We start from the raw sequence: 7903 nt of genomic DNA, 5'->3' as shown, positions 1-7903 counted from the left end.
TTAATTACTATGTCTCTTGCTAAAAGAAAATTGAATTCTATGCCAAGATTGATGTTTTAAAAAAATAGTTATAATTCATGTAATATAGTTTAACTCATCAAATTTCGTTAAGTAAAAAAGTATTAACTTTGAAATTTGTAATTTTAAATATTGTAATACTTTTGTACGTGGCCTGCAAAGCATGTCATAACAATGTGTGCGATGACGAATATAGAATATTGTTCATAGGTGCATGTAAATCAAATATCTTTTAAATTTAGATATATCTCACGTATATGTTATTGTGGATCCATGGCAATTATTATTTAGTGTATATATGTTAATACAAGGTCGTTTAATCACATAGATTTTAAATTCTGATTCTATTTCTATTTGTGTGATTATATAGAATGAGAAGTTTATAGTTAGATGCTTTCAAATATTGAAATGTATCGATCAACTAATAAGAAGATAGTGTTATATTTTATTTTATTATATACATAAACCGGAACAAAGGAGTAATACAATCTAGTCACTTATAAAAATTATTGTAAGCAAGTACTTACTAGTACTTAATAAGATATTGTAATAATTAATTTACTACTCTTTTAGTTTATTTTTATTTATCTAATTATAGTTAATAATTAGATAAAATTAAAAAATAAATGATAAATTATATCTTCATTTTTTAAATTGAACAAGTAAAATAGATATCTATTTTTATTTATCGTATAATAGATAAAGTAAAAAAGAAGAGGAGATTATAGTTAGTTACTACTTACTATATTGATTAATTATAAATACTCCTTCAATATCCTTAATCACAGGTGTGAGATCGAGTCTTCCTAGATAAAGATACACTTTTATTAGGAAAACTATTCTGTGTAAATTTAAATTTAGCCAAACTTCGATATGAATACGTATTTATCCCAATGATTTCTAACTAGATAAAGCATGACCAAGCTCTACATCTTTTCCCCGTCATCCAACCCTCATTCTCCTCTACCTGTTACATCTACTTTTACTTTTTAAAATTTCAAAAAAGAAAGAAAAAAATTAAAAAACTTTACATGAGCATAGACATGATTAATTTCTTGAAAGGGCAATCGTAATAATGAAAAAGTTTTAAATATAGTCTTTTCACGTAGTATTTGGTTCGTCTTTATATTATGCATGATTGATATATTAAATCGTACTAATATGAACATCGACAGAGTTAGTATTTTCACTAAGAAAAATTCGAAGTATAAACGAGAAAAACATAAGAAGAATAAGTTGAAGAGGGTTCAACATATATGTACATTAAAAAAAAGTTTATCATAATATATTATTTTTTTTACTGAAAGGGGTTTGAATGAAGCCCTTCAATTCGATCCTACCTAACTTCGTCCCTGAATATGAATTGTGATGGTATGATTTAAGATATTTCCTTTTTTAATTAGAGGTTTCGTATTCGAGCCTTGAATAATATGAATATCGAACATCAAATAAAAAAAATCGTGGCAGATCATAGCCAGTTTCCTACCCTACGTTACGTCCGTGATTATGGGAAAGGGAAGATGAATGCACCAAAGTTTATATTATTAAAAGAAGAAGAATCTTCTACTATACACAGCTGCCCCAGCTCACTTTAAAGAATATTGCTAATTAAATTAATTATGAAGAAAATTCTTTCATAATTTTAAAATATTATTTTCGTTAAACTGAATGAATCATTAATAGATCTAGTCAAATCTTTATTATAACATTATTTCTTTATAATAGCGTGAGTTTTTTAAAATCAACGTTTTATGTTATATTTTAATTTTTTACGATAATATTCTATTTATATTAATAATGACATTTAGATATATTCTTTTTGTAAAATAAATCTTCTATTATAAGACATATATTATATATAAAAATAAACGGCCATCATCATTAATGTCATCCACATTATAAATTTCAAATATTAATATTTACAAATAATTATATTTTAATAGTGTCCTCAGTTATAATCATAGCGAAAAAACTACAAATATTTATCTTTTTTTACCATCATACTCTTTCTATTTTCTTTTACTAACAAGTATATTCCTTTTTCTTGGTACATGACAATATCAATCCGGTTAACTCATTTGCTAAATTATTAATATTATATAGAGTTTTCTAAAATTATTTTTCATCCGGTGTTCAGAATCCATATTAAAACCACTGACTAATATAGGTCGAATCATACACCTAGGTGTTTAGGTTGGGGTGCCATGGAGGGGTGGGTGGGGTGGGTATGGGGGGCCCTTTAGAACAAATCAAAATGAAACATCATTGCGGCATGTGAGCCCAAAAGTTGTTTAAAACATATAAACATGTGGGATGGAGAAATAGACTTTGGACCAACATCAATATTAGACTTATTAATTAACAATTAGTACTACATACAACTTAATTTGATTAGACGCAAAATTTAAAAAAATATTCTAAAATTTTATGCTTTTAAATTAAAATTTTGTGATTTTATTCGTCGAATGTTAAAATTAAAAAAACTTACGAAATATAATTAAGAAAACATTTTGCAATTAGAAAGAATATTCGAAGGTTTCTTATATTCTTTTCCCTCAATGCAAATGTTCGAGGAAGACTTAGTAATATTGTATTGATTGTAAAGATGTAATATATATTCGATCATGTATCTGACCCAACCATCCTTGTTTGTTTTGGAATATAACTTTATTTCTTAACTAAGCTCAACAAATAAATGTCATGTTCGATCATGATTTTGATCCAAATCATTCTCGTTTGTTTTGGGCCTAGCCATAGATAACATATTGACAGGATATAGACGTTATCCACAACAAATTTAGCAAGGTTGTATTCTAGAACACTCCACATGCAAGATCCCAAGAGCTATGAAGAATAATATTTTACTTTGATTAGAAGTTCCATCAATTATATTATTCACAATTTAACGATGTCCGACTAGATTCGAAATTTAAGAAAAAAATAATGACGAATTAATCTAAAAAGGCGATGAATATATAATATATGTATAATTTATATATCATATGTGTATAATCATAGATATATAATCAATATATATTGATTAGAAAAAAAAACAATAAATTTATTCGACTATTTTTTTTATTCTTAATTTGTTCGACTATTTATGTGAAAGATCCCCCTCCCTCCCAAAATTAATTTGTGAAACATACCACATATAATTTATAATGTTGAGGTTAATTTACTCTATGACATGTTAGGTCATTTATATAAGTCGTTATTAAAAGTACTAAAGGGAAGGTTAATACAAATGAGTTTATAAATATAGAAAAAAAAAATATGTCAATTGTTCCGAACGAACAAAGAAGTGAAAGAGTATTATATAAATTGCAATTGATAGAATACAATATGTCAATTGTTTCTAATGAACAAAAAAGTGAAAGAGTATTATATAAAATGCAATTGATAGAATACAATATGTCAATTGTTTCGAACGAACAAAAAAATAAAAGAGTATTAGTACAATCCTGCTACCTACTAAAAAAACATGATTTAGCAACATACATATTTTGTAGCTAAATAATAAAATTCTTCGTTAATTTTACTTAACGACAGATTTTCATTAGCTACGAGCGAAATAACGACAGTTCAGCGATAAAGTTCGTAGCTAATTTCAGTGTTTTGTAGTAGTGATATATATGCACTTTCTTAAATAACTTAAATTTTCAGATAAAATAATTACATACTTTAACATGATATCAAAGCAAATAGAGATTGTGAATAATTCCAACCTAATAGTAGGCCCTATTTTGTGAAGTCTCTATATGTCTATCCTATCAATTTCTTGTTTGGCAGCTCTCGAGGCATGTTATCGATTAAAGTTGTGATCCCACCTTTGCCACATTTTTGCAATTTGATATCTAGCAATATTATGACCACAATATCATCAAACCTAAAACTCTATATAATTGGTTGAATTTTCAATATTATTGGTGGTCCACAAACTTTTATTTTTATTTTCTTCCAAATGTTTGGTTCATTTATATATGACTTGTTCAATAAGATCCTTTCTTCATTGGCAATTATTACTTTTGATTTCCCATCTGGTATTACGTATTCATATTAGAGTATGATTAAATTTGGATTCACATTGATATAGTATTTTCTAACAAAGACGACTTCGTATCCAAAAGGATATAATTAAGGATGAAAGAGTACTTACCACTTCACCACAACATTTGTTGGTCGTTATCAATTTAAGAGAGAATTCCTAGTGAATTACTTTATACAAATGAATTTAAGGTTTAGTTTAACAACAATATATTCAGTACAATAAGGTTTACCTTATATTCTTCTTCTTTTTCAGTCTAGATATATTCCATCATAAAATAACTCTAGTCTTTTTAATTACTTTAATAAATTTTATTCACCGTGTATAATTATTATATAATATAATTAGTGTATATATACATTATTCATTATATATTTATTATGCAATGAGTATATAAATATACCGACAACAATCGACTTCAAACATTTATGGTTAAACAGGTGAAATTATTTTAGAAATCAAAAAGTGTTAATTTAAAAAAAAAAAAAAAAAAGATGGGTGGGGGAGTGGGGTAGCTGTCAAGCCATGTGATTAATTGATTACAAATTTTCACCAAGTTATTAAGATGACATAAAAGGTAGCACAAAATGGATATTTCCTTTTCCTTCCATCACAATTTTATTCAATATAAATGGACTACCAGATACCATACAATGGGACAAGTGCCTGCAGCTACCAAAGTTACACAGCTTGAAAGGTTGATCCTTTTTCCGAGAAAGCACGTCTGTTTAGCTTTTTAAAGGAGTTTTAGCGGAAAGTTATTTCAGAAAAAAAAATTCAATGGAGAGAAGCTTTGAAGGTATATTTCCATTTAAAAGCTCTTCTTCCACTCACAAAAGACTCACAAATCCTCAAAGAACTACGAGAGAAAGAAAGGAGGAAAGCAGTAGTTTCGTGCTCCTTAGGTGATACTTACTTTTTTCATTTCTAGTTTTAGCTAGCCTTAGTGGATAGAGTTTTACCTGATGATATAAGTAGTTTGGAAGGTGACATATATTCCATAAAATAAAATTCATCAAGATGAGCATAAACTGGCCCGACAACACGATTATAAAAAAGAAAGCATAGAATTGAAATTCTCTTTAATCATCATAAGAATAAGAAACTACTCCTCCCGCTCCAAAATGATATCACCAAAACAAATACCACGTTCATTAAAAAATTAATAAATATATACAATATGTAATTTATTAAACTATCATTATATAATAAATATCTCTTGAAAATTGAATACTACTACAAATATGAAGTATGGAGATCATATATTACTAATTTTTTTCTTAAATTTCTAAAATAGTACTTACTTGTTTTCGGACAAAATATTATTTTTTATCAAAAACACTTATTTTGAGACAGAAAAGTACAATTAAAGTCTATATGCAGTCCTCAACTTGTGTCTAAATTCCATAGGATTTCAGAGGTCATTTCTGTTAGATTCCATATCTTCTGAAAAGATTTTGCCATTTACTACGAACTATATGAATAATATGAGCCTTTATATCTTTTTTTCTATTTAACGAGTAATTAATTTTACACGCTGCAAAGGTTCTCTCTCTCTATATATATGGAAAAAAATCAGTTCTTACTGATTGGTTCTGAAATTTTAAAATCAAATAGCATATATATTATGAAATATAAAATATGATGGAAGGGTCTTATGACTCATGTATACAAAAGTCTAGGAATATTATTATCCAAGCTTAACTTCATCTTTACCTAAATAGCCAATCGAATTTATGTTTATTTTTAAAAATCGGACTATAAAAATTAGGGAAAATAATGCGGTTAAGCAAATTTATACTACTTAATTAGTCATCAAAGCAATAGTTTGCTATAATTACAACACACAACTAACATTAACCATTAATTATGTGGGCTGACTTCGAGTTTGTATAATTCACCACATTTTGTATAATTCGCAACTAACAAATTTCTCGTTTTGATTTGTATTTGTATACGATAGTTTGTATTTGTATATGACGATGATTTCCTTTGATTTTTCAGTTTTATCACCATATACATTCAATGTTTTTTTGTATAACTTTTTAAAGTTTGTATAAACATATAGTTTTTGGATTTTGTATAATATAATTTATATAATGTAATTTGTATAATATAATTTGTATAACTATTTAAAGTTCATATGTTTATGTTTGTATCAATTCGTTATTTCATGTTTAGCATATTTGTATAATTCCAGACTTTGTATTACTCAATTATACAAACACATGTGAATTATACAAACGTACCCGCAAATCATACAAATAAGATGCGAATTATATAAATTATTGCCCTCTCTCGCTCACCTCTCTCCTCTCTCTCCTCCCTCTCCCAGTCTTGCTCGCCTCTCTCCTCCCTCTCTCAATCTCGCTCGCCTCTCTCCCCCTCTCCCAATCTCGCTCGCCAGATAAACAAATATATATGTATACTAGTTACATATATACAATTATCTAACCGATATATATACAATTCATCTCTCACCCACTGTCTGCCCTCTCTCGCTCGCCTCTCTCTCCCAATCTTGCTCACCACTCTCCTCCTTATAACATGTAGCTACGAATCGTAATTAGCAAACTATAGCTATGGAGCATAATTAAACTATTTTTGAGTGGCTATATTCGAAAGTTCCCCTAAAAATTATTACACGACTACATTTATATTAGGCATAATACATATATTGGCCCCTAAACTTGGCTTCAAATTTTAACTTTGACCTCCAACTTTCACAATGCACAAATAGGCACTTTAACTATCCTACCTTTAAATAAATAAACACGCGATTTTCGGAGCCAAAAGCGTGAAATGCAAACGCTGCCACGTGTATTAGTGACCCACTCAATGGCTGCCAACTATTCAATGCATCTGGGCCCGTTTTCCTGTCTATTTGACACCTTTTCAATTTGCCATGCATTTATTTCAATCTTTTTTAATGGATATGGACCCCACCTCACTAATTCCATTCCTTTCTCTTTATTTTTGCCTCACAACTTCTTCCTTCACTTTCATTTTGTGGTAAATTAATATTTGAAAATGTCAATTATTCAATTTATAATTTATTTGTCTTATTTCTTTTTTTAATTTATGTGTATTCAAAGATTACATTTAAGATACTATAAATTATTAGACTTAATATTTAAAAAAATTTATTACAAATTTGAAAATTACGTAATATACACTATTAATTACAATAATTACTAATTTAAAATATTTTTTCAATCTAATAAGAGCCTACAAACACACTATACGTTATATTTAAAAGTACTATAAATCATAATTAAAATATATTTTTTTTAGAAATTTTTTTGTTGACTCTTGAAATTCTATTGGTGACACATGAATTTGAATAGATGGAACAATATATATTATTGAAAGTTAACAATACTATAAGTTATTCGAAAATGACGTTAATGATTTTTATAAATTATAACAAATTAGCAACTAAAATATTTTTGAAAAAACATACAAAAAATTAGTTGATGAATCAGCCACCACACCGTGGACATGTATGCTTTTTGTGATTAAAATTGAGTTTAAGGGTTATTTTGGTCATTTAAGGATTTTTCTTTAAACTTCAAGCTTTATTAATAGTGATGTATTCATTTTAGAGTTAACATGAACGTTTACTACCATATAAATATATATAATTTATTCAAATTTAAAATTTAAAACTATTTATTTAACGTCAATTAAAAATTAACTTTTAAATTAATTATTAGCACGGGCTCTTCATCACTAGTATATAATATAATAAGCGGGAATAGAGAGGACCTTGGGGTCGACACGTGTTTCTTTTTCCTTCTGGACAAAAAAAGACTATACAGGCAGGAGGGCAAATTG

Source organism: Solanum tuberosum, unplaced genomic scaffold (assembly GCF_000226075.1).
Source record: "Solanum tuberosum cultivar DM 1-3 516 R44 unplaced genomic scaffold, SolTub_3.0 scf00314, whole genome shotgun sequence".
NCBI classification, from domain to species: Eukaryota; Viridiplantae; Streptophyta; class Magnoliopsida; order Solanales; family Solanaceae; genus Solanum; species Solanum tuberosum.
This window is presented reverse-complemented; position numbering follows the sequence as displayed.